We start from the raw sequence: 27,838 nt of genomic DNA on the forward strand, positions 1-27,838 counted from the left end.
TGTAATTTATGTCTTTAATGAGGAAATTTTCAGAATGTTAATTCAGAACATCTGTAACAATAGCTATGGCTTGGTATGGAAGGATTCCAAAGCTCAAGAGAAAAGGATGATCTGATTCAACATGAGACAGCCCTTTCACCTTGACATCTTGTTAACTGACTCTTTAAGAAGAGCCCCAGATCTACTATCCACAGCTTTAATCACTGCATGTTTTGAGGAACAAGACTGTGCTGTAGTTGAAAGAGAATACACTTTGGAACCAAGAAGAACTGGGTCCCAATCTTCACTGCAGTATATACTAACCATGAGCCCAGAATTTGACAATACCTTCTCTGCAGAAGTGTTATTTAATATTACCAATAATGTGAGCAAAGCACTTAGCAGAGTACTGGGCACATAGGAAGTCTGGTAACTACTATTATTACTCTTTCATGGAGAGAAATTTTATTAGGGTTAAAAAAATCTCAGAGTAACTAAACATCCACAAATCTCAAACAGCCATCTGTTTTGAGCAACATTCATATTATGAAACTCCAACTCACTGAAATGATTTAGATGCCCTCTTAAAACTCACCATAATGAGATTTGGCCTGCACCAGAGAAAAGTCATTAATGACCTAATTGTCAAATCTGATGGCCTGTTTTCAGTCATCTTTTTATTTATCTCCTCTGTGGCATATAATGCTATTGACTATTCTTAATTCATTCATTTGGATTCCTTAACAATGCTCTCTCCTGGTTTTTCTCTGATTTCAGTCTCCTTTCCTGGGGCTAAGATTTCACAGAGGACTTTTCTCCACTTTCTGATCTCATTTTCTGTGAAGACTTAAGTTTGCTGGGCAGAGTCAACACAGTTCAATAAACTTTTATTCAGTAGCTACTACATCCTTGCCTTGTCATTGTTATTGGAGTAACAGTGACAAATGACACTGGAGTGATGGAGACTTCCTATGCCCAGCCATATTGAATTCTTCTCTCCTTCCTGAACACACTGAAAGGTTGTGCCTCTCAGCCCCTTGCAGGAGATGAGTCCATGCAGCCAGTTCTAGCATGAAATGTGAATGCAATGATGTGAATGCAAATCCTGGTGTTGCTTTCTCACTCTCTCACTCATGGCACCGTGACTGCAGAAATGATGTGTTGAGATGACAGTGTCACCGTGTGGAGGGAGCCTGGACCTAGGATTGCCAGATGGAGGGAATTCCTACCGTCTCGCATCCAATTTTGCATGATTGAAAAATAGCTTGCACTAAGCTGCTGAAATTCAGTTTGTTACTGCACTCTATTCTGCCATATCTGCTCCTAAACTGCTAAAATACAACATACTTGGAGGAAATGTGTCTATGTGTATAAGCAGATACTACCAAGAAAAAGTGCTACAGGGTATCACAGAGTGATCACAGGAAATTTTTGGAACATTAAGAAGGGGCAGTGAGCTTGTTCTGAGGGAGAGTGTTTAGAGAAGGTGTGACTTCTTGGTTCTAACTCATCTCTTTCTTCTCATTTTCCCATCCCTGAACCCAACTTAGAGCAGGTGTCAGGGGAGGGAGGGCCACTCTGGGCAGCAGTTTGCCTAGATTATTGTGAGCCAGAAACCTAAGCCTGAGCGTCCATTTTTTTCTCAGTGCAGGTTCCTGATACCTGAGGTTTTCTTATAGCCGTGATGACTGAAAAAACCAGATGAGATAGTGAGGATATGGAGCTTCATGACTTTTTACTTAACACTGCCCAGACCAAAGTCGGCCAGAGAAACAATATTGAGCTGAATCTGAAAGCTCTCTTGAATACACAGTCTTTATGGATGGCTTATTCTTTTAATTTGTTTCTGCATTCTTCATCTGTGTTCCTAATACCTCACAAATTTCCCTCCAGATCTTCCCCTATGGTAGAGCTAATTGGAAAATATGCTACTTATAGCTATCCTGTATTCATTCATGAAGTTTTTCTTGTTATAATGCCATCACTATAAGGTTTGGATTCTATTGCCAGGGAAAATCTTAGTTTAAGCCCTAACCTAATTTATACCTCATTCTATAGTAATGATTTTTCTGTTTGTTCTCACTCTCTTTTTCTCTCCTCAAGGTGTGTCCGTCCTTCCTTCCTTCCTTCCTTCCTTCCTTCCTTCCTTCCTTCCTTCCTTCCTTCCTTCCTTCCTACTTTCCTTTCTCTAACTCAGACTGGAGTGCAGTGACACAGTCTCAGCTTACCGCAACCTCTGCCTCCCAGACTCAAGCAATTCTCCTGCCTCAGCCTCCCGAGTAGCTGGGATTACAGGTGTGTGCCACTACTGCCCAGCTAATTTTTGTATTTTTAGTAGAGACGGGGTTTCACCATATTGACCAGGCTGGTCTTGAACTCCTGACCTCAAATGATCCACCCACCTCTGCCTCCCAAAGTGCTGGGATTACAGGCATGAGCCACTGCACCTGGCCTTTTCTGTAGTTTCTACTGAATTTATGAGTGAAACTCTTCAATGCCTTCCCCACTTCCTAAAGCTACAGGTTATATGGGTAAGGGGACAATTGAGATGAATATGGAAGACCTAGTATTATTTAGCCCTGTGAACAAGAGTTAAAATACCAATTCAGACGGAGCATGGGCATGAAATACTATGGAGGTATTAACCCTTTTTTCCATTTAGAAAAAAAAAAGTGCATCTCATTGCCAGCTCTCATTTAATTTTACATAAACACGCTCTTTGAGGCTGAAGCAAATCTGACTGATTTTCGATGTAAAAATAAAATATAAAAACTGTTCTTGGAGTTATTTCTAAACAGAACAAACATCAGAATCGTCTGAATCATCGGGATCGTCTATTTCGGAAAAATCGGATTCATCAAATGAATATTCGGCCAACAACCATTTGAGAACGATGTTAACATCTCGTGTAAGAATGTTACGTTTTCTAGGAGTTGACATTTTCAGCGATCGAGAATTACTGTATTTTGTAATGGAAATACTACTACTAAAACCAGAATGCTGTAAATAGAATGATGTCTTTTGTTGCCAAAGTCAATATACTAGAATGATGTGAAAATAATAATAAAGGTGAGATAGTTCATGGCAAAGTTATCTCGGAGTAAATGCTGCAGCTGCCATGCCACCAGTGACTCTGGGAACATGGGAAGAGTAAGGGAAATACAGGTAATTTGATATGGAGAGGGTGTGTATTTGGACTGGAGGTGTCTTCAGGCCTCACTCCTGGGTGCTGGGGCTGGTTTCCTTGGCTGTTGGTTGAGTCACAATCTGGAATTGAATTGTAAGGGTTTCTAAGAATTAGTGTAGGATGTTCATTCTCAAAACAAACACAAAATCCAAGAACTGGGGGATTAATTTAAGTCAAAGTCAGTTAGAAGAAAGTCTAGGTTTAACAGAAAGATAGACTCTAGATACCATACTCAGAAGGCCTGAAGTGGGATCAGACTGGAGTCACAGAGCCAGGAGAAGAGGAAATTGGAGCAGAGTCAGGTATGGATCAGGTAAGAGGGCTGGGGTTCATCCAGAGAGAGGGCTCTAGAACCCAGCGGGTATTTGTGGCTTGTCTTTATGAACTGGTAGGTTCAAAAAGGGACCATGGTGGCTGGGTGTGGTGGTTCACACCTGTAATCCCAGCACTTTGGGAGGCCAAGGCGGGTGGATCACCTGAAGTCAGGAGTTCGAGACCAGGCTAGCCAACATGCTGAAACCCTGTCTCTACTAAAAATATAAAACTTAGCTGGGCATGGTGGCACTCACCTGTAATCCCAGCTACTCAGGAGGCTGAGGCACAAGAATTGCTTGATCCCAGGAGATGGAGGTTGCAGTGAGTCCAGATCGCACGCCACTGCACTCCAGCCTGGGTGACAGAGTGAGACTCTGTCTCACAAAAAAAAAAAAAAAAAAAAAGGATCATGGTGGGATTAGGTTGGGTTACTGGCCTAGGGCAGGGATATAGGAGATAAGACTGGTAAGAGAGCTAAAGATCACACCATGGAGAAGTTTTGGCTAAGGGACTTACAACTTATTTTATAGGCCATGCATATAGAGTAAGTAAAGGATCTTAAACAGGAATGAGGAACGGTGTGATTTACATGGATGGTAGCCTTCAAGTGAGAGTAGGGAGACTGGACTGGAGGAGAATGAGACAGGAGGCAGGACAATCCACTGGTGAAGGAGGCCACTGCAGTTGTGCAGGTGAGAGAAGAGGGAGCCAGCCCAGGGCAGGTGGTGGGACAATGAGCATTGAACATTTACTCGAGGGCGGGGAAATTGAGACGGTAGATTCAAAAGCGTCTTTGTCTTGTATGTATGGTGTGAAGGGAAAGCCGACTAGCAGATTTCTAGGTGGTTGGTGTTATCAGCAGCAGAGACAGAGAGGTCTAAGGGGGAGAAGTTTTCCTGAGGAAGATGTTGAGTTTAGCTTTGGACATGATACTTTTGTGGCTCCCACAGGATAGCAAGGTGCAGCGACTGGCAGATCACTGGAACTGCAAGTCAAAAACTACAGTAGGGGAGAACACAGAGATACTGATTTGATGATGCTGTCAGAGAAGAGATGCTCTAATCCAGAGAGAACATAGTAAAAAGCAGGGTAAAGATGAATCCCAAAGAGGAGAGGGTTTAGTGTTATTAACCCTGATTTTAGGTTAAAGATATGAGAGAAAACATCTGGAAAGAAGGAGAGGCGATGGCACCAAGGGCCAGAATGGACAAATTGGTCTTGAATGAGAGAGGAAGCACCTTCATCTACTTGATTTACAGAAAAAGGTATAGACTTTAATAGGTGCTGGGTCAAAATGTTGAGGGAACTCATCACATAAGTAAGAAATGTTGTTTTTTACTATCCACTAAAATAGGGGTAAGCAAACTATTTTTCTGAAAAGCTGGATACCAAATAGTTTAGGCTTTGTGGGCCCTAGAGTCTCTGTCACAACTTACTATTCTCGGTATAGCATAAAAGCAGCCATATATGTTAAACAAATGGTGTGTTCTAATAAAACTTTATTTAACACAGGTGGTGAGCTGAATTCAGCCTGCAAGCCAAAGTGTGTTGACCCCTGTATAAGAGGGTTGAGACCTGGGCTGGAGGTTTGAAGTGAGTGTCAGAGATTTGGCTTTGTCTTTGCAAAAAAAAATGGGAGAGGGTGAGTGCCAATCAGAGATAAGGAAGAGGATAAGGTGGAATGGCCGAGTGACATTAGAAGGGATGGGTGGGCTGGGACTCCATTTACATTGCTTTGCTAGTCTCCAGTGATCCAGAGTTACTGCCTCTCTGCGATCCCAGAGTGTTGCTTATATTTCTGGCTAATCAGGGGTGTCCCTCTCCCTAAACTGTGGGCATTTTGAGAGCAAGGTCCTTGTTTTATGTATTTTTTTAAATAGCCTGATTTTCCTCATTTTCCAGCTTAAAGATCACTTTCTTTAACTGTAGACACTTGTCCCTCACTTCCCTGGGACACAGTGAGAGCCATTTCCCAAACCTGGACTGCAAATGCCAGGCCTGTCTCACTTCATGTGGAGTCCACCCAGGCTTGTGTCACTCTTTGAGGGCTGGTGACTAATGTGGTGACTGTTAGCCAGTCAGAGAAGCTGAAGTCATGTAGCAATTATGGCTCTACACACACACACACACACACACACCCCCACTGTTTTATCTGTCCCCCTTTATCTCCCCCCATCTTCCTGTCATTGGAACAAAAAAATTCTCTGACTTCACATGGCCAGCACAGCTGTCCAACTGACTGAACACATAGAAACAAATGAAGTCAGTGGAAGAATGAGTCACTACACAGCAGTGTCTTTTACACTTGCCTCCACCCTCCCCCACCTGCTCCTGACTTGGGATTGACTGCTCCAGAACTAGCACTTCACCCCCTCTCCAAGGGCAATGTGCACGGAAGAGCCCTTCTGAGAGAGGAAGTAACTCACTTGGCAAATTTGATGTTCGTTCCTGGTCCACCTAGTTCAATAACATCATTAAGATCCAATGAGGAGATAGTGGGGCTTAAGGGGTATAGACAATTGAGCAGCCTAGTGGTGTTTAAATATTTTCTAGAAACAAGACAAACAATATACAATTTAAGAAACACATCCATACATTTAGTTATAGCCTGATAATATTTCTTGAGTCATCACACAGAGTGAATCTATAACTGGGAAAACACATAGGAACCAATGCTAATCTTATTCCTGAAGCTGTCCATATGAATTCATGAGAAGTCCTGAAAGTAAGCATCTTGCAGGGCAAATGGCACTGTCTGATCATCTAAGCTGAGATTGGTAGTTTTCATCATGATGGTTGTATTTGGATCAGTGTTGGCATGGATTTAAAATTTATGAGTCTAGATCTTCAATAATAATAATATAAATGATATGATTAAGAAGCAATTTCTTTTCTTGCTGTGATCCCTGTTTTTCTGTTGTGAATTTCTCCTATCTTGAGGATGATGTGATCACAAAATGGGAAGCTTAGACTGGTTGATATTTGTCTTATTCTCATGTTGACTACATTTTCTGCTCTTTTGTACCGTTGGTCAACCATCTAATCATAGCTCTTGGATCTTCCTCTTTCAAAGTTCTCTTTCCTCTTCTTTGTAACAGGCCTACCAGGGGACTGTGCTTGGATTCTCAAGCCAAGGAGGAGAGAAATAGACAAGACTGAAGCTGGAGGAGCAGCTGCTGGTTCACCCGCTGCCAAGACTTGGCAGCAGGTTCCTGGGGAAGCAGTAGGCACCTGGTTCACACAGGACCAGCACAGCTGGTCCAGCTTTTGACTGGCAGAGCATGGCTTCCTTCGTCACCAAAGTGACTGGCCCTGTGATTTTGCTACAGCTTGCCGAAACCGAGAGGGACACAGTGAAAGACGTACACATCTGCGAAGCAGGTGCAAGTCACATTTCACTAATGAACAATGGGCACTTTGCACACAGGAGGCTTTGATCTGAGTGCTAAAAAGCCCTTCTGTTGGACAGGCTGTTGGCTGAGGTAGGCAGCAGTGAGAAGCATTGGGAAGGATTCTCTATCCAAGAAAGTTGGTGCAAGAGCTGTCATCAAATAACCCTTGCAGAGACAAACACTCCCATTCTCAGGAATTTCCTTGGAGGAAAGCAGTGTGTTTATGGGGGTAAAATGTTCATGAAACCATAGATCCCCATGATTGACAGAGGTAGTCCAGACCTCCATTTATGCCCCTACCACCCATGACCACCATATCAGTACGATCTGTTTGCCTACCCCATGCTTAAATATTTCTGATAAACATAGATCCTGGTAATTCTATTAGTCCATCAATCAATGGATTCTATATTTGGACCATCCCCCAAATGAATAAAATATTTCTTCCATATTCAACTTAAGTCTGTCTTCTACCTATTAGTTTTAGTTTTGTCTTATGGAGTGATACGGGACAATTCATCTTGAGAAAGAAGACATCCATGTGGGAGCCTTTCATGTATTTGAAAGCCACTCTCATGTCTTCCAGCAAATGTTAATAGGGTATCTATTAATAAAAGAACAAAATTAAGTAAATACATTTATAAATAAAAATAAAATAAGATAAATGGCCACTTTTATGTACGAAATGGTACCTTTCCCCTCCACAGTGATTTCAAAGGCTCCATCCAAATATATTGTCTCCTCCTCTAAAAAATCAGCATAATTGCAGGCTTTTTACAATGCAAAAGATCTTAGAGATCATCTTTTCTAAGAGTTCATTTCACAGATTGGGACACAGAGGCTTATCAAGGTGATAGTAATTTAGAGTTGAGACAAGAGGCCAAGCCAGCATGGGGGTTGTTTCTGTAGGTCTTGTTGCCCTGATGATGTCTGTGATCAAGTGCAAGAGTGACCCTGATTCCATGTAAATTATTCATTCCACTTTTTAAGCACATAGGACTTCCATTGTCTCACTTTACTTTCTCTACAACCTGCTCTCAAAGGATAATCTGATCTGAGGCATCATGTGAATTTCAGCCCATGGGTTTCTATTCTTGTGAATATTTGAATTCTTTCCTCTCACTTTTCATTGAGAAGTGTAGTATTCAGTAAGGGATTTGAGGCCTCATAAAGCAGATGAGGGAGTGGCATTTAGGGAGATAGTAAGGAGGGTATGTCTGTAGGAGGATTAGGTCTTCTTGGGGCAAGGACCAGGGTATTTCCAAGTCTGTAAGGACATGTTTGGTATTGCCAATGCCAGATAAACAGGAGCGTATTTTGTCCATGTGAATCCTATGGCCAGTACTGATGAGTCTAGAGGCAAACCCCAAAGAAGGACCAGCTCAAGCAAAATATTGTTCAAAAGCTGACTATGGGTCGCGTGTGGTGGCTCATACCTGTAATCCCAGCACTTTGGGAGGCTGAGGCAGGCAGATCATGAGGTCAGGAGATTGAGACCATCCTGGTCAACATGAAGAAAGCCTGTCTCTACTAAAAATATAAAATTAGCTGGGTGTGTTGGCAGGCTCCTGTAGTCCTGGATACTCGGGAGGCTGAGGCAGGAGAATCACTTGAACCTGGGAGGTGGGTGTTGCAGTGAGCCAAGATCGTGCCACTGCACTCCAGCCTGGGTGACAGAGACTCCGTCTCAAACAAAACAAAACAAAAAACAACACAACAAAACAAAACACTGACTATGCTGGAGCCAGAGAGGTTCAAGGCAGTGAGAATAGAATCACATGGTCACCATCCATGGAGCTGTATAACAGAGCAACATAGCTACAGACACTGCACCTGAGCCCAGTGAATACCATGCCAGAGGCAGAGGAAAAGGAGGAAAAGGCCTAACTGGACATGTGCAGTTGAGAGAAGGTTATTCAGTATTGAGGCTTCCAAGGAGAAGGGTGTGTGTGTGGAGTGGGAAGGGATGTATGAAGATCCTCTGAAGGAAAGGTAGAGAGACATGGGTTCAAAGCTCATGTGGGAAGGCTTTGAGCCATTGTGTGAGCAAGGATCTTTGTGCCTGGGAAGGCTTTCTGTATTTCCATTCTTGGGTAGGCCCAGAACAAGTGGGAATATAACATTGCAGAGAGACAAACATCACTGTTTTCCAATTCTGGATCAAATCTTGGAAGATAAACTTGTTTGGGTGGATAGTCTACAGTAGATTGACTGACTCCAGTGGTTACTCTGCCACCTAATGAGCTGCTTCTCTTCTTTGGAGTTGGCTCAGGACCCAAACAGCGTCAAACCTGGGGCTATCAGGCCTTTGAGAATTCAGCTGAACGGGGGTAGGAAAAGCAGGGAATGATATTACAGGTGTTGACAGCTGCAGATTTTCCTATTTTTCTCTTTTTCTCACCTTATCAAAACAGTTCTGTCCTATGCATCATAATCCCTGGACCTAGCTGTTTGTTAAGGAATTAATCAATCAATTTTGCAGGAACATTATGACTAACTAGAGTATAATGTCATTATCAACACACTTGGCATAGATGTGGGAATGGAAATGAAAAGTGAATTTACTCAGAGGAATGGGAAAATGGGATCAGGGTGTATGTGAGTGTGCGTCTGTGTCTATGAGAGGCAGAGTGAGAGGGAGAGGGAGAATTAATAAACTTAAGAAAATGATTCCTCCATAAGAACTGGAGTTCTGGAGTGCCTCTGGCATGATACTTCCTGGGCTCAGGTGCAGTGTCTGTAGCCATGTTGCTCTATTATACAACTCCATGGATGGTGACCATGTGATTCTATTCTCACTGCCTTGAACTTCTCTGGCTCCAGCATAGTCAGTTTTTTTGTTTTTTGTTTTGCTTTGTTTTTTATTCTTTTTTATTTTATTATTATACTTTAGGTTTTAGGGTACATGTGCACAATGTGCAGGTTTGTTACATATGTATCCATGTGCCATGTTGGTTTGCTGCACCCATTAACTCGTCATTTAGCATTAGGTATATCTCCTAATGCTGTCCCTCCCCCCTCCCCCAACCCCGCAACAGTCCCCAGAGTGTGATGTTCCCCTTCCTGTGTCTATGAGTTCTCATTGTTCAATTCCCACCTATGAGTGAGAACATGCGGTGTTTGGTTTTTTGTCCTTGTGATAGTTTACTGAGAATGATGTTTTCCAGTTTCATCCATGTCCCTACAAAGGACATGAACTCATCATTTTTTATGGCTGCATAGTATTCCAAGGTGTATATGTGCCACCTTTTCTTAATCCAGTCTATCGTTGTTGGACATTTGGGTTGGTTCCAAGTCTTTGCTATTGTGAATAGTGCCACAATAAACATACGTGTGCATGTGTCTTTATAGCAGCATGATTTATAGTCCTTTGGGTATATACCCAGTAATGGGATGGCTGGGTCAAATGGTATTTCTAGTTCTAGATCCCTGAGGAATCACCACACTGACTTCCACAATGGTTGAACTAGTTTACAGTCCCACCAACAGTGGCAAAGTGTTCCTATTTCTCCACATCCTTTCCAGCACCTGTTGTTTCCTGACTTTTTAATGATGGCCATTCTAGCTGGTGTGAGATGGTATCTCATTGTGGTTTTGATTTGCATTTCTCTGATGGCCAGTGATGATGAGCATTTTTTCATGTGTTTTTTGGCTGCATAAATGTCTTCTTTTGAGAAATGTCTGTTCATGTCCTTCACCCACTTTTTGATGGGGTTGTTTGTTTTTTTTCTTGTAAATTTGTTTGAGTTCATTGTAGATTCTGGATATTAGCCCTTTGTCAGATGAGTAGGTTGCAAAAATGTTCTCCTATTCTGTAGGTTGCCTGTTCACTCTGATGGTAGTTTCTTTTGCTGTGCAGAAGCTCTTTAGTTGAATTAGATCCCATTTGTCAATTTTGGCTTTTGTTGCCATTGCTTTTGGTGTTTTAGACATGAAGTCCTTGCCCATGCCTATGTCCTGAATGGTATTGCCTAGGTTTTCTTGTAGGGTTTTTATGGTTTTAGGTCTAACATGTAAGTCTTTAATCCATCTTGAATTAATTTTTGTATAAGATGTAAGGAAGGGATCCAGTTTCAGCTTTCTACATATGGCTAGCCAGTTTTCCCAGCACCATTTATTAAATAGGGAATCCTTTCCCCATTGCTTGTTTTTGTCAGGCTTGTCAAAGATCAGATGGTTGTAGATATGCGGCATTATTTCTGAGGGCTCTGTTCTGTTCCATTGATCTATGTCTCTGTCGTGGTACCAGTACCATGCAGTTTTGGTTACTGTAGCCTTGTAGTATAGTTTGAAGTCAGGTAGCGTGATGCCTCCAGCTCTGTTCTTTTGGCTTAGGATTGACTTGGCGATGCAGGCTCTTTTTTGGTTCCATATGAACTTTAAAGTAGTTTTTTCCAATTCTGTGAAGAAAGTCATTGGTAGCTTGATGGGGATGGCATTGAATCTATAAATTACCTTGGGCAGTGTGTCCATTTTCACGATATTGATTCTTCCAACCCATGAGCATGGAATGTTCTTCCATTTGTTTGTATCCTCTTTTATTTCATTGAGCAGTGGTTTGTAGTTCTCCTTGAAGAGGTCCTTCACATCCCTTGTAAGTTGGATTCCTAGGTATTTTATTCTCTTTGAAGCAATTGTGAATGGGAGTTCACTCATGATTTGGCTCTCTGTTTGTCTGTGATTGGTGTACAAGAATGCTTGTGATTTTTGTACATTGATTTTGTATTCTAAGACTTTGCTGAAGTTGCTAATTAGCTTAAGGAGATTTTGGGCTGAGACAATGGGGTTTTCTAGATATACAATCATGTCATGTGCAAACAGGGACAATTTGACTTCCTCTTTTCCTAATTGAATACCCTTTATTTCCTTCTCCTGCCTGATTGCCCTGGCCAGAACTTCCAGCACTATGTTGAATAGGAGTGGTGAAAGAGGGCATCCCTGTCTTGTGCCAGTTTTCAAAGGGAATGCTTCCAGTTTTTGCCCTTTCAGTATGATATTGGCTGTGGATTTGTCATAGATAGCTCTTATTATTTTGAGATATGTCCCATCAATACCTAATTTATTGAGAGTTTTTAGCATGAAGGGTTGTTGAATTTTGTCAAAGGCCTTTTCTGCATCTATTGAGATAATCATGTGGTTTTTGTCTTTGGTTCTGTTTATATGCTGGATTACATTTATTGATTTGCGTATGTTGAACCAGCCTTGCATCCCAGGGATGAAGCCCACTTAATCATGGTGTATAAGCTTTTGGATGTGCTGCTGGATTCAGTTTGCCAGTATTTTATTGAGGATTTTTGCATCAATGTTCATCAAGGATATTGGTCTGAAATTCTCTTTTTTTTATTATGTCTCTGCCAGGCTTTGGTATCAGGATGATGGTGGCCTCATAAAATGTGTTAGGGAGGATTCCCTCTTTTTCTATCGATTGGAATAGTTTCAGAAGGAATGGTACCAGTTCCTCCTTGTACCTCTGGTAGAATTCGGCTGTGAATCCATCAGGTCCTGGACTCTTTTTTGTTGGTAAGCTATTGATTATTCCGCAATTTCAGAGCCTGTTATTGGTCTATTCAGAGATTCAACCTCTTCCTGGTTTAGTCTTGGGAGGATGTATTTGTCGAGGAATTTATCCATTTCTTGTAGATTTTGTAGTTTATTTGCATAGAGGTGTTTGTAGTATTCTCTGATGGTAGATTGTATTTCTGTGGGATTGGTGGTGATATCCCCTTTTTCATTTTTTATTGCATCTATTTGATTCTTCACTCTTTTCTTCTTTATTAATCTTGCTAGCGGTCTATCAATTTTGTTGATCTTTTCAAAAAACCAGCTCCTGGATTCATTAATTTTTTGAAGGGTTTTTTGTGTCTCTATTTCCTTCAGTTCTGCTCTGATTTTAGTTATTTCTAGCCTTCTGCTAGCTTTTGAATGTGTTTGCTCTTGCTTTTCTAGTTCTTTTAATTGTGATGTTGGGATGTCAATTTTGGATCTTTCCTGCTTTCTCTTGTGGGCATTTAGTGCTATAAATTTCCCTCTACACACTGCTTTGAATGTGTCCCAGAGATTCTGGTATGTTGTGTCTTTGTTCTCGTTGGTTTCAAAGGACATCTTTATTTCTGCCTTCATTTCATTATGTACCCAGTAGTCATTCAGGAGCAGATTGTTCAGTTTCCATGTAGTTGAGTGGTTTTGATTGAGTTTCTTAATCCTGAGTTCTAGTGTGATTGCACTGTGGTCTGAGAGACAGTTTTTTATAATTTCTGTTCTTTTATATTTGCTGAGGAAAGCTTTACTTCCAACTATGTGGTCGATTTTGGAATAGGTGTGGTGTGGTGCTGAAAAAAATGTATATTCTGTTGATTTAGGGTGTAGAGTTCTGTAGATGTCTATTAGGTCCACTTTGTGCAGAGCTGAGTTCAATTCCTGGATATCCTTGTTAACTTTCTGTCTCGTTGATCTGTCTAATGTTGACAGTGGGGTGTTAAAATCTCCCATTATTATTGTGTGGGAGTTTAAGTCCCTTTGTAGGTCACTCAGGACTTGCTTTATGAATCTGGGTGCTCCTGTGTTGGGTGCATGTATATTTAAGATAGTTAGCTCTTCTTGTTGAATTGATCCCTTTACCATTATGTAATGGCCTTCTTTGTCTCTTTAGATCTTTGTTGGTTTAAAGTCTATTTTATCAGAGACTAGGATTGCAACCCCTGCATTTTTTGTTTTCCATTTGCTTGATAGATCTTCCTCCATCCCTTTATTTTGAGTCTATGTGTGTCTCTGCACATGAGATGGGTTTCCTGAATACAGCACACTGATGGGTCTTGACTCCTTATCCAGTTTGCCAGTCTGTGTCTTTTAATTGGAGCATTTAGCCCATTTACATTTAAAGTTAATATTGTTATGTATGAATTTGATCCTGTCATTATGATGTTAGTTGGTTATTTTGCTCGTTAGTTGATGCGGTTTCTTCCTAGTCTCGATGGTCTTTACAATTTGGCATGTTTTTGCAGTGGCTGGTACTGGTTGTTCCTTTCCATGTTTAGTGCTTCCTTCAGGAGCTCTTTTAGGGCAGGCCTGGTGGTGACAAAATCACTCAGCATTTGCTTGTCTGTAAAGTATTTTATTTCTCCTTCACTTATGAAGCTTAGTTTGGCTGGATATGAAATTCTGGGTTGAAAATTCTTTTCTTTAAGAATGTTGAATATCGGCCCCCACTCTCTTCTGGCTTGTAGAGTTTCTGCTGAGATATCAGCTGTTAGTCTGATGGGCTTCCCTTTGTGGGTAACCCAACCTTTCTCTCTGGCCGCCCTTAACATTTTTTCCTTCATTTCAACTTTGGTGAATCTGACAATTACGTGCCTTGGAGTTGCTGTTCTCGAGGAGTATCTTTGTGGTGTTCTCTGTATTTCCTGAATCTGATTGTTGGCCTGCCTTGGTAGATTGGGGAAGTTCTCCTGGATAATATCTTGCAGAGTGTTTTCCAACTTGGTTCCATTCTCCCTGTCATTTTCAGGTACACCAATCAGACGTAGGTTTGGTCTTTTCACATAGTCCCAAATTTCTTGGAGGCTTTGTTCATTTCTTGTTATTCTTTTTTCTCTAAACTTCCCTTCTTGCTTCATTTCATTCATTTCGTCTTCCATCCCTGATACCCTTTCTTCCAGTTGATCGCATCGGCTACTGAGGCTTCTGCAATCTTTGCGTAGTTCTCGAAACTTGGCTTTCAGCTCCATCAGCTCCTTTAAGCCCTTCTCTTCATTGGTTATTCTAGTTATCCATTCGTCTAATTTTTTTTCAAAGTTTTTAACTTCTTTGCTATCGTTTTGAATTTCCTCCCATAGCTCAGAGTAGTTTGATCGTCTGAAGCCTTCTTCTCTCAACTTGTCAAAGTCATTCTCCATCCAGCTTTGTTCCGTTGCTGGTGAGGAACTGCGTTCCTTTGGAGGAGGAGAGGTGTTCTGCTTTTTAGAGTTTCCAGTTTTTCTGCTCTGTTTTTTCCCCATCTTTGTGGTTTTACCTACTTTTGGTCTTTGATCATGGTGATGTACAGATGGGTTTTTGGTGTGGATGTCCTTTCTGTTTGTTAGTTTTCCTTCTACCAGACAGGACCCTCAGCTGCAGGTCTGTTGGAGTTTGCTAGAGGTCCACTCCAGACCCTGTTTGGCTGGGTGTCAGCAGCGGTGGCTGCAGAACGGCGGATTTTCATGAGACCGCAAATTCAGCTGTCTGATAGTTCCTCTGGAAGTTTTGTCTCAGAGGAGTACCTGGCCGAGTGAGGTGTCAGTCTGTCCCTACTGGGGGCTGCCTCCCAGTTAGGTGGCTTGGGGGTCAGGGACCCACTTTAGGAGGCAGTCTGTCCATTCTCAGATCTCCATCTGCGTGCTGGGAGAACCACTACTCTCTTCAAAGCTGTCAGACAGGGACATTTAAGTCTGCAGAGGTTCCTGCTGACTTTTTGTTTGTCTGTTCCCTGCCCCCAGAGGTGGAGCCTACAGAGGCAGGCAGGCCTCCTTGAGCTGTGGTGGGCTCCACCCAGTTCGAGCTTCCTGGCCGCTTTGTTTACCTAAGCAAGCCTGGGCAATGGCGGGCGCCCCTCTCCCAGCCTCGCTGCCGCCTTGCAGTTTGATCTCAGACTGCTGTGCTAGCAATCAGCAAGACTCTGTGGGCATAGGACCCTCCGAGCCAGGTGCAGGACACAATCTCCTGGTATGCTGTTTTCCAAGCCTGTTGGAAAAGCACAGTATTAGGGTGGGACTGAACTGGTTTTCCAGGTGCCATCTGTTACCCCTTTCTTTGACTAGGAAAGGGAACTCCCTGACCCCTTGTGCTTCCTGAGTGAGGCAATGCCTCGCCCTGCTTTGGCTCGTGCACGGTGCACTGCACCGACTGTCCTGCACCCACTGTTTGGCACTCCCTAGTGAGATGAACCCGGTACCTCAAATGGAAATGCAGAAATCACCCATCCTCTGTGTCACTCATGCTGGGAGCTGTAGACCGGAGCTGTTCCTATTCGGCCATCTTGGTTCCACCTCTTGTTTTGTTTTTTTTGAGATAGAGTCTCTCTCTGTGACCCAGGCTGGAGTGCAGTGGCGTGTTCTCAGCTCACTGCAACATCTGCCTCCCACATTCATGGCTGAAGACATATTACAGATCTCTCTCTGTCTCTTCAAGCTCTGCACTCTTCTTTACCCCCCAGATATTATTGCTCTCCAGTGGTTTGCCATCAGTATAGATTTCCCCACTGCTAATAGGTTTCAAGACTGCCCTATCCCTTAGCAATCTTGTTTTGCCTAATCAATTACATTTGATTGGGGGATTATATTTTTTATTTTTTTTGTTTGAAATTGCCATTTTGAATTCAGTTGATATTTGCCTCCGTTTAAAAAAGAAGTTTTTGGCCTGGCATAGTGGCTCATGCCTGTAATCCCAGCACTTTGAGAGGCTGAGGCGGGCAGATCGTTTGAGTCCAGAAGTTCGAGACCAGCCAGGGTGACATGGCAAAACCCTGTCTACCAAAAATAGAAAGATTAGTCAGCTGTGGTGGCGCACATCTGTAGTCCCAGCTACTTGAGAGGCTGAGATGGGAGGATCACTTGAGCCCAGGAGCTGAGATCGCACCACTGCACTCCAGCCTGGATGACAGAATGAGATCCTGTCTTGAAGTATTGCAAAACATCAGGATAGCACTTTAAAAATGCATCACTGAGTCGGCAGTGTGCAGTTTCGCTCTTTCCTTTTATTTTTGCAGTGAACTCTGCTCTTCATTCAAAATTGTCATAGTAAATTTGGGCCCATGAACTCTTAAATATCTCTGCTTTTCTACCTCTTGGTGAGTCACATGCACTGCTTTCTTAGACTTTAAGTTGATGAATGTCAATTCTTTTTCTCCTGGTTTTCTCAGAGAGATTGGGAGGGGGTGGGAATGGTGTTTAGATGTACTCACAGATTTTGCTTTTACTGCTAAACTTTTCATTTCAAAATTTTCTGCCACTTGATGTTACTTCATCCATTTTTAGGGGGCCTCTTTCTCAATTATTTTATTTATTTCTGCTTTGCTATTGTTGGAAAGTTTGCAGGGGGATTTTCAACCTTTATCCTGATGTTTTGCAATTTGTATTTTTATATCGTTTTGCAATTTGTAATTCGAGTTTTTTTGCAATCCCAAGTTGCATAAATGGCATCCAGCCCTCAGGATTGAGGCTTACAAATCATTTAGATTCATGTTTTGAGCCAATTCACCTTCATTTTCATCAGAGAGCTCATGGGTTCAGGTGGGTAAGCAGATGAATGCGCCCAAAAGTCTTCCTCATTCATTTTGGACTCACTGGTCAGTTTCTCATTCTTCCCTCAACATGATTCTGCTTGGCTCTGGTTGCCCTGACAGAATTTGGGGACAATTAGAGAAGAGCCTTGAAATACCTCACATGATGAAAGCAAAATTCCAGGAAGAGCATATTTCATTCTGATAGTAAAGTGGGGAGTGGGTGAAGGGAGTCAGAGTAGAGTGCAGTCTCTTGCCCACCCACTGAGCTCTAGTCTCATGTTGCACATAAAATTATTCTCGGGTTTTTTAGCTTTGAGGTGCCTCCTACCCCAGAATCCCTCTAGCATTTATTGCTCATCTCTCTCCTCTGTTAATTGGAATGTTTTCTATATTCTAGGCTCCAATCAGCTTAAAGTCCTTGCAAAGAAAGAAATTGTGTGCTGTCTCTCAGCATCGACCATAGCAGAGAGCCTGGGACATGAATGAGTGTCAATATTTACCTGCTGAACAAATAGGTAAATATGTTTCTTTGTTCCCAATGCAATATATGGTAGGCATTCAATAAATGTTTATTAACAATTACTAATAAAATATTTAAAACCACTGGCCATTTATACAGCTCCACACTTTTTTGTTCCATGTGAAGCCTGCCCATTTTTACCTGATTATTCGTAATTCTTGATTTCGTTTTTTGGAAACAAATAAAAAACAACTGGGATTGTTTTTTTTTTTGTTGTTGTTGTTGTTGTTTTTAGCAGAGCTTATGTGAGCTGGACTGACAGGCTTAATACCACATTGGGGATGTATTTACTAACAAACTTGGCTAAGATAAATATTAGCTCTGAGAGTGTTAGGAGGAAGACGGAAAGTCATCAGTTTATTGTATGTGTGCCAAGAATCGGCTTACCTTGAAACTTTCTGTGATGTGGTCCTGTTCATTGATCAGTTAATCAGGCAGCTCACTGCCGGAATTTCTGTTTTACTTCATGTCGTGTAGACCCAGAAAAGGTATGTTTTCTTGCCTATCTTGATAGTAGATAATTCAGTCTAACTCAGTGTTATCCTTGAAAATATCATGATCAGTAGAATAGAAAATCATATGATGAGCACTTTATCTGAGGTTCCCAAGACTTGTTTACTTGAAGCTGGATGGTGTAAAATGCAATGCTTTGGAGAATTCTGTTACGAGGTAATCTCCTTGTGTTTCAAATGGTGGCACAGCTGCTGTTCTTATCTTTTAGTGTACGTGTCTCCCCTTTTCATTTTGTGTCCCCACCTTCCCCAATCAAATCCTCTTTCAAGCAAAACCTGAAACATGGCTGTCATCTTCTTGGATGAATTTGAAATTCAATTGTAAATTACGTCATTATGCCTATCTGCAGAATTTTCGGTTGTGGGAATAATGAAGAAATAATACAGAAGTACTCTGAGTACGTGGCACATAGTAGGCCTGCAATAGCTGTGAGATTCGTAAATGAATATTCATGCTGAAAACACAACTATAGAAACATAGGCAGCAGCCAAGAATCATTATGTGCAGACCAAATTCAAGTGCCTCCGTGACACGAAGGATTAAAGGTGACAAAATGCTGTGTGTAGGAAGTAACCTCAGATTGATGAAGACGGCCCTTCTGAAACCCAGAGACAGTCTTCCAGAATACATGGAGCTAAGTGGACTCCATGTGAACTTTAAGTAGTGGTTATGGCTGGAACCATGCAACGGACACACTGATCTCAAAGTCTTGTTCATTTTTTTGGCCAAGCTTTTATTCTTCTTTATATTAAATGTTTTATAGCCTTGAGGAGTAGAAAAGCAATATTTTTCAGGAAAATGAGCACTGAAACTAAAGCAATAACCAAGGATCTCCTCAATTTTCTAATGGTCTCATTGTGCTCTCACACTTTACATCTAGTTTTTGTTGTTGTTGTTGCTATTTTCCTCTAGATTATTTAAAAATCAAGTGAAAAACTAACTTTGCTTTTTTTATGGGGAGAGGAGTGAATCTCTCTTCTGATGTTATATTTCTTCAGTTGATCAGTGGAAGATGCTCTCACTCTCCTGCCCACCAGTTTCACCCAAAACCAGTCTTTGTAACAAGTATCTTCACTGTAATCGTAGAGGGCCAGATAGAAAGATTGGCTCTGGACCTTGTGCCCCAAGGACCAATAAAGTTGCAGTCATTCAGAAATAGTTCCAGAGCCAAAGCTTCCCTATTTAAAGTGCCTACATCCAATTCTTTAGAGTTAAGCTTGGTACCATTAGCTAAGCCTTCCTGTCACCTCTCAAGGGACAGTGGCAAGCTATTATGTAGCACTTGTCCTAATTTTCTTGCTGGTATCAATGTCCCCCGAACTTTCCCTTCAGTTGTGTGGGAAGGTACTTCTTTCTTTGTTCCGCCTCTAGTTTCTGGAATGATTTGAACATCTGTTGCATGCACAGTATGGGCTTTCTTCTGAATCAGGCTTTTTCACTCTGACTTCGTTCTTCTTCTTCTTTTTCTTTTTTTTTTGAGATGGAGTCTTGCTTTGTCGCCCAGACTGTAGTGCAATGGCATGATCTCGGCTCACTGCAACCTCGACCTCCCGGGTTCAAGTGATTCTCCTGCCTCAGCCTCCTGGGTAGCTAGGATTACAGGCACGTGCCACCACGCCCAGCTAATTTTTGTATTTTTAGTTGACACCGGGTTTTGCCACGTTGGTCAGGCTGGTCTCGAACTCCTGACCTCAAGTGATCCACCTGCCTCAGCCTCCTAAAGTGCTAGGATTACAGGCGTGAGCCACCACGCCCGGCCTGTTCTTTGTTTTAAGCACTGGCTACAGAACACTATACAAATAGATGGAAACATTCAGCCTGATTCCAAAATTACTTGTCCATTCTCACTTCCCATTATTCCCTTTCAAGCAGGATTATTTTTTCCTGTCTGTGCCTCTCAAATTATCCCCTATGAATTCGAGCCTTTGCTCACATGGTTAACTCTGTCTGGAAGGTCTTCCTCCAACTTTGCATGTTTAAGTTTCTAAACATTCTACAGTGATCAGCTACTAGCCCACCTTCTCCATGAAATCCTTCTGGATGTTTGTAGCTGAAGATACACTCTCCCTTCTTTGCACCCGCACGTCTATTCTATAGTATGTTGTGCCAATAGTGTTTATGTCTTGGTGGACCTAGGCTGTCACATTTTTGGAGGCAGGACTTTGCTTTCTTGAGGTTGGTTTCCAACGAAGAACCCACTTAGAGAAGTTGCTCAAAAAGGTTTATTCAGGCCAGGTACAGTGGCTCATGCCTGTAATCCCAGCACTTTGGGAGGCTGAGGCTGGTGGATCACCTGAGGTCAGGAGTACCAGACCAGCCTGGCCAACATGGTGAAACCCCATCTCTACTGAAAGTACAGAAATTAGCCGGCATGGTGGCGGGCACCTGTAGTCCCAGCTACTTGAGAGGCTGAGGCAGGAGAATCGCTTGAACCCGGGAGGTGGAGGTTGCAGTGAGCTGAGATCAGGCCACTGCACTCCAGCCTGGGTGACAGAGCCAGACTCCATCTCAAAAAAAAAAAAAAAAAAAAAGGTTTATTCAATGAAGACATAAATGCATGTTGGAATAAAATGATCTGTTTGCTAGACTATTTTCATCTGAATGTTGAAAGTACATGGACACAGCAACAGTATAGGGTAAAGTGATTTTCCTCATTCCCAAGGCAGGATGCATAAACCAAAGTATAAAGAAACAGGCATGTTTTGTAGGTGCATGTCTGTGCTTTGGAGAAAACTTAAGTTGAAGTTTTGGAAACTGGTTTAAAAAATAACAGTAACCTCATAGTATATGTAGTCAATTATCTCATGCAAAGTATTCTATGTCCTGGGAATAGATGTCTTGGTGTTCTCCAAAATCTGAGAGATATGTTGCCCCTCTAAGTTTTGCTTCAATTCAAATTTCTTAGAGTTACAGCTAGGCCCCTCAGGAGCTGACTCATGATTGCTGTTCACCCTTATTAATTTTTCTGGCACTGAAACATGTGCTTTGACTTTTTTTGTTGTTTCTAAAAGTACATAGTCACATCAGAGAACTTTCTCCAACTTCTTTCCCCTCAGTATCCTTTATTCCAAAGTATTTTTCATAGTGGAAGGTAGCAGTTCTATACCCTCAGAATTAAATTTAATTGCTATTTCATAAACTTCCAATGCAATTCTCTTTTCTTCTTTGGAAATAGGGGATCTTTATGGCACACATCTTTCTAGTGATTAGCAAAATTTCAGTAGTAAATTTACATATAAATAAATTTGATTCAGAAAAGCCATTCACTGTACATAATAAAGTGATTTATAACAGGAAAATCTAAAGAACTAAAACACACATTCTGTCCTCAAGGAACTCAAGGCAGCAACTATGACAGATACATTTTTAAAAAAGAAACCTAGTCCTGTGTCATATTTATACAATATAGCTATTAATAAAGAATATAAAAAATGAAGCCTCTAAGAGTCTCACAAGAATATTGTCATAATTAGTGAGATGATGTGGAGATACCTTCATGAAACTGAAGGTCCATTTCTGTTAAATGGGAATATCAATGGTCGTTGCATAGTAGGCCTATTTTATGGAATATGTTAACATAGCTAAGGCCTTTAAATACTGGCTGGTACATGTTAAGCTGTCAATATGTGCTAGCTATTTTCAATGGTTATTTATCGTTGCTATGAGCTATTTCAAAGCTCTTCATAAATAGATGATAATGCCACCATTTCCCAAGTAGGAAGAAAGACTTGGTAATAGTAGTTATTCAAAGTATGTTGCAATAAAGGATTATGCCACCTAGAACTGTAGAGTTATCACTATTGAGAAAAAAAATTCCTGGTCTTTTTTTTTTTCCCCATTACAACTCAACTAAAAAAAGAGACCCTTAGTGTAAAACATGTAGCCTGCACACAAAAACATGTCTGATTGACTTTCAAAGACTCACATAAATTAAACAGCTCTTGGATAACATCAAACCTAACCAGTTAGTTCCCAGGTCTCTATATAAAATTGCCACGTAACTTTGTGTCAGAATGAATGATGGTGGCTGTGTCTCCTGGATGACCAAAATCAGACTTAAGGAGTGAAAAAATAAACTGAGCACATTCTTTATTGCCACATCAACAAAATTGAAACAAAATGATTACTTATTTTGGGGGATTATGTTGATGATAAATATTGTAGGCATAGGACACTCACTCTCAATTTATTTTTAATCACCCAGCACAGTCAGAGTTACACAGTGAGGAAAAGTCCAGCTGAGTGACCTCGGAACAGTTGCTACCAATGCTGGACATCAATTTCACCCTCTCAGATCAGAATATACCTCTCTTGTTCCTTCCTGAACTAAAAAGCTACCACCTAAAGAATGTAACTATATTGTGGATACAATGATTTGGCATTCATGTCCAAGTTTCTTTTAAAGGAATAGTTTAAAGTGTGTGTGTTACAAAACGCAGAGCATTGCTCAATGTTGATCTGTCAAACGATGACAATTTAGCCCTTGAAACAAACGTTTCCCAAAATAACAGCATTTGGGAAACTTTGAGCTCTGTTTCAGTCCTTTCAGAGAAACTAAGAGGTCTTTCACATTCTAAAGGCAGAACACTGAGTAATAGAAGAAACGAGAAGTCCTCTGTCTCCATCCCTCTGCCTAGGGACCCACTGGACTATTATTAGCATGGGATACAAAATAGATTTGGTAAACATTGGAAAAGTCTTGCCAAGCAGCGTCTCAAAGACATATGGTCTTTTGTAAGTGCCATGATCATTATAAACAAGCAAGATGTTTTAATTAAGGAAAAGTGTTTGTAAGGCAACTTGTTCTACAACTTAGCATTGAGGTTCCAAATTAGATAGGCAAAACTTTGGGGGTTGGGTAACCCCTATTCCTTCTTCCAGGCAGACTCTTTGACTGAACCAGAGAGCTGCCATCTCTACTTTGACCACTAGAGGGAGGGCAACTACGTGAAATTGCTCAGCGAGGAGGTGGTTTCTCCGATCTACAGTCACCCTTGCCTTCTCTCCTCTGTCTTCCTAACAAATCAACCAGTGGTAGAAACTGATCTTTAGCTTTTTGAGAGAGGGGGAATGTAGGGAATGTGTTTCATCAATGCATATCAGCCCTCTTTTTCAACTTTAGTTGGGGTTATAGTGTGGGTATTACTTTTTCATTTTTACAAACCTCTCTAAACAAAGTACAGATTTGGTGGAATGAGGGAATAAATGGCCAGTCTTCTAAGTCCTGCCTTGTGGAGTGTGCCTGGATTTTCTACTATAAAATGATCTCTTTTGGGTTGTCATTAATTTTTATAATGATTTCATGGGATAGAGATGGGACTAGAAGAACTTTGATAACTCTTGCAAGCGTAAAATTCTGATTCCGTATCCTTCAACTGAGGTATGAACTTGTCAAGGGTAAGTAAGGAAGTATGACTTACTTGTAACACCTACTGCCAAGGCCAGTCCCTTAGCAGATGCTCACTAAAGAGTCAATGACTGATGAGACTGGTCGGTTTATATGATTACTTGCTATCTAGAAGCACCCATAAAGAATGGGACATAGTTTTTATGCTCAAGATATATATTGTCTCAAAATTTTTTTTAACTTGTTGAAACTTAGGACAGTAGTGGTTAAACAAAATGCTTATAAATAGTACTCCTTTTCTTCTCTCTGTAACCTCCTCCCCCAATATGTACAAATATATACCCATCACAGGCAATATACCCCACACACCAAATACATGCACACGAGCACACACACATTCAGGTTCTAAGGCAAAAATCTTTCCCAAAAGACAGTATGCTAGAAAACAAGCAGTTGTGGGGACGAAAGTCTTCCTTATCCTCCTAAAACAATAAAGAGTACAATAAATAAGAAAACAGAACTATTTATGATTCACTACAGAAAGAGGTGTTTATAAGTCTTTTATAGTACCATATAATTATAAAAGGCAGAGACTTAGAAATAATTCAGAGATGATAGTGATGTTAGAAATCAGCCCTCCTCTTTGGGTTCTTTTTTCTTTGAGACAGGGTCTTGCTCTGTTGCTCAGGCTGAAGTGCAGTGGTGTGACCCTAGTTCACTGCAGCCTCTACTTCCCAGGCTCAAGCAATCCTCCCACCTCAGCCTCCCAAGTAGGTGGGACCACAGGTGTGCACCACCATGCCCTGCTAATTTTTGTATGTTTAGTAGAGACAGGGTCACACCATGTTGTCCAATATGGTATTGAACTCCTGGGCTCAAGTGATCCTCCTGCCTGGGCCTCCCAAAGTGCTAAGATTACAGGTATGAACAACCACGCTGGTCTTTTTTTTTTCTTCAAAGCAGTAAACTGATGCTGAGGAGCTACACAGGTAGTTATTGGTGTGTGGGGACCACAATGTAGGTCTTTTTGCTCCAAGTCCATTCTGTTATATCTTGCAGTAGAAATATCTGTGCAAGGCCGGGGGCAGTGGCTCATGCCTGTAATCCCAGCATTTTGGGAGGCCGAGGCAGGCGGATCATGAGGTCAAGAGATTGAGACCATCCTGCCCAACATGGTGAAACCCTGTCTCTATTAAAAATACAAAAATTAGCTGAGTGTGGTGGCTTAAGCCTGTAGTCCCAGCTACTTGGGAGGCTGAGGCAGGAGAATTGCTTGAACCCTGGAGGTGGAGGTTGCAGTGAGCCGAGGTGGCGCCAATGCACTCCAGCCTGGTGACAGAACGAGACTCCATCTCAAAAAAAAAAAAGAAAAAGAAAAGAAAAAATAAAAGAAATATCTGTGCAAGCTGTCCCTAGCATTGAGAAGCTGATCTTTCTATTATATTCTGAAAGCCAAACTATATAAGTAACAAGAATCTGGGAAGGAAGTTCAGTTGGAAAATATTGCCAAATAAAAAATGAACTAGGACACAAAAAGTAAGCCTTCCCTAAAGAGAAGAATTCTAATAGGAACAAAAAAATGCCTAAAAATAAACTATGCAATGGAAGGCTTTATTGTTACTAATTTAGAGCCATTAGGAACAAACATGTAGACACTAAGTAAATGCATAGTTTATATTTTGCTTTTGATTGAGCCATGGGAAGAACTATGAATGAGGACATAGAATAGACTTGAGGCTGCTTTGTCTTTAATTTGATACTGCTCCTTTAATATAAAGAATGTAAAAATATCAAAACCTACCACAGTAATCTGAATACTAATAATAGAGTTGCTGTCTGTGTTTGGTGAGACTACAAATTCAATTAATTCCAATGCTGGTTCCAATAAGCTCTTTATGAGTCTAAAGGGATTATTAACACTGCAAAGTTTGAAAGATTGAATCACAATAACAATTTCTTGCAAGATTTTTGAAGCTTTGAGCAGGCTTGCTTTCATGGAAACAATCATCTATTAACCTAATGCAGTAGATGGAGCGAGCAGGAAGAGAGGGAGCAAACGAATGAGGGATAAAAGGTGGAGAGGGGAATCACATGTCTCATTCTTACTCATCTGCCAAGTCAAGTCTGAGCTCAGTGCCAATGTCAGGTTTGTTTGTTTGGTTTTGTGTGTTTTTTTTTTTTTTTTTTGGGCTGACCCCAAAAGGATGAGTTTTGTTTAGGATCCATTTTGTAAGACTGGGATATTTGACAAAGACTGAATAAGGCTGGGATCTTTTTGAAGTCCACATGTGCAACTGTAAATAAACTGACTTGGTCTCTGTCTAGGCACCTAGACTGGGCAACGTGTCTAACTGGCAGACATGGTGCTGGCGGTGGTGGCCCTAGTGGTAGCAGGGAAGCATCATTCCATAATCTGGCACTAGAAAAAAAAATAACAAATTATTTGAGAACGCCCTTCAAAAGAAATAGGAGCTAAGTCTCTACTGGTTTGTTAAATGATTAATTTAGGTCTAAATATTACATTATCATGGGCGAAATACTTCCACACAGTCAGGGGTCAAGACAGTCCTCACTCATGGATGGCTAGAGGCAAACCTCATCCTTAGCCCAAGTCTGTACTTTCGTTTTATTTAAAATACATTCAAGGTTTTCATAAATTCAAGGCCTGAATTGAATGACTCTTCTATTTCACCAGAAGCTATGGGGGCCCATATTTTTCCAGTGTCTTATTACGTGGTGTTAGGGTCGTGCTATCCTTGCTATAAAAATACTTTCTCGGCCTGGCACGGTGGCTCACGCCTGTAATCCCAGCACTTTGGGAGGCTGAGGCGGCTGGATCACCTGAGGTCAGGAGTTTGAGACCAGCCTGGCCAACATGGTGAAGCTCCGTCTCTACTAAAAATACAAAATTAGCCAGGTGTGGTGGTGCCCACCTGTAATCCCAGCTACTAGGCTGAGGCAGGAGAATCGCTTGAACCCGGGAGACGGAGGTTGCAGTGAGCTGAGATCATGCCATTGCACTATAGCCGGGGCAAAAAGAGCAAAACTCCAAAAAGAAAGAAAGAAAGAAAATGCCTTCTGCAACCATATTGCCACATTTCCTTCTCTCAGCCTTTGCAAATGCATAGATCACATCGCCCTGGGCTGGGATGGGGTTTCTCCTGCTCTACTTTTATAGGAGTCTGAGCTATTTCTTCAGCCTTCTGGTCCCAAGGACAGGTCTCAGGGCATGCCTCCACCCTGGCTGACTGACCACGTACTGACATAGTCATTGGTCCTGTCTCTCTTTTCTGGACTTGATAACTCTCCAGGCTTCTCTACCAATACTACCAATTTGCCACCAATTAATCTGTGCCCAGGGTTGAGATGACCCCTCATCTGCTGCTCTGTGGATGTCTCATGTGTCATCTGTTCTGATCCACAATGTCTGGGAACTGCTCCTCAGTCCACTGGAAACTTGGGAGTTTCCTCCCCTAGTGAGGGAAGGGACGGCAGAGCCTACAGGCAGCAAGCTATTAGAATGACCGTTTCTTAAATACAACAAGCCCTTTCTTTACGCCCTTTCCTGTTTCTCTGCTTCCCAAAGACTCCTTTGCTGTATCTATCCAGGATGAAAGTGTTGCCTCAGGCCCCTCAAAGATCATTAAAGTGAAGAGCCAGGGAGGGGAGGGGGCCTTTGAACATCCTGTTGCTCCAGCCTTCACTCTGACCAGTACTGTGGGTCACACAGACCTCACTGATGTCCCTGTGTTTTCTCTCCCATCATCTGTCTTTCTTCCTGGTGTGGGGCAGTCATGGAGCTGGGTGGGTCGGCCAGAGGGAGTAGGAAAGCATTGCCCGAATGTGGAACTGCTTTCTTACAATGCCTTTATTTTGAGCCGTAGGGAAGGTTATGGGAATTAAAAATACCCACTATCCCTTGTAATGTAGAAATGTTATATTTGGGCAAGTTTGAGAAACGATGAGAAGGGAAAATGGAAGTGGGGATAGTAAGAAAACAGACTTCTTGGCACTAAGATTTCTTGGGTCTTGGGCAGTGCAGTTAGATCAGCCTGCTTTGCTGGGCTGTGGGCCTTCTGGTTTGCCATAGGAGAGTCAGCTTTTATCACTGCATTTTCATTCTGGTCCCAGGAATCAGAGAATGGAGAAGGAGAATTGCTCACATGCCAGGTGGGCTCCCTCATTTTCATCTGGAAATAGTTGTAGGAGCCATTTCAGCATCTCCTGGCTATTGTTCATTCAAAGTCCTAGGAAGAGAAGAGGGAAGAATACGAAACCAGAGGAGGAGACTCTGTGTACCCCCAGAGGCTGCCTGCCCACAGAAGGCTGT

General features: G+C 41.7%; 1 long non-coding RNA gene across 1 annotated transcript in view; it reads left to right on the plus strand.

The window, feature by feature from the left end:
* Nucleotides 1-27,838, plus strand: part of LOC105740232 — a 154,619-nt gene that overhangs the window by 55,375 nt on the left and 71,406 nt on the right. The window contains exon 4 of the long non-coding RNA XR_001116252.1: nucleotides 17,526-17,643. This is a non-coding gene — a long non-coding RNA (uncharacterized LOC105740232). The remainder of the gene's footprint in view (nucleotides 1-17,525; nucleotides 17,644-27,838) is intronic.

The sequence above is a fragment of the Nomascus leucogenys genome, chromosome 8 (assembly GCF_006542625.1).
Source record: "Nomascus leucogenys isolate Asia chromosome 8, Asia_NLE_v1, whole genome shotgun sequence".
In the NCBI taxonomy this organism is placed as follows: domain Eukaryota; kingdom Metazoa; phylum Chordata; class Mammalia; order Primates; family Hylobatidae; genus Nomascus; species Nomascus leucogenys.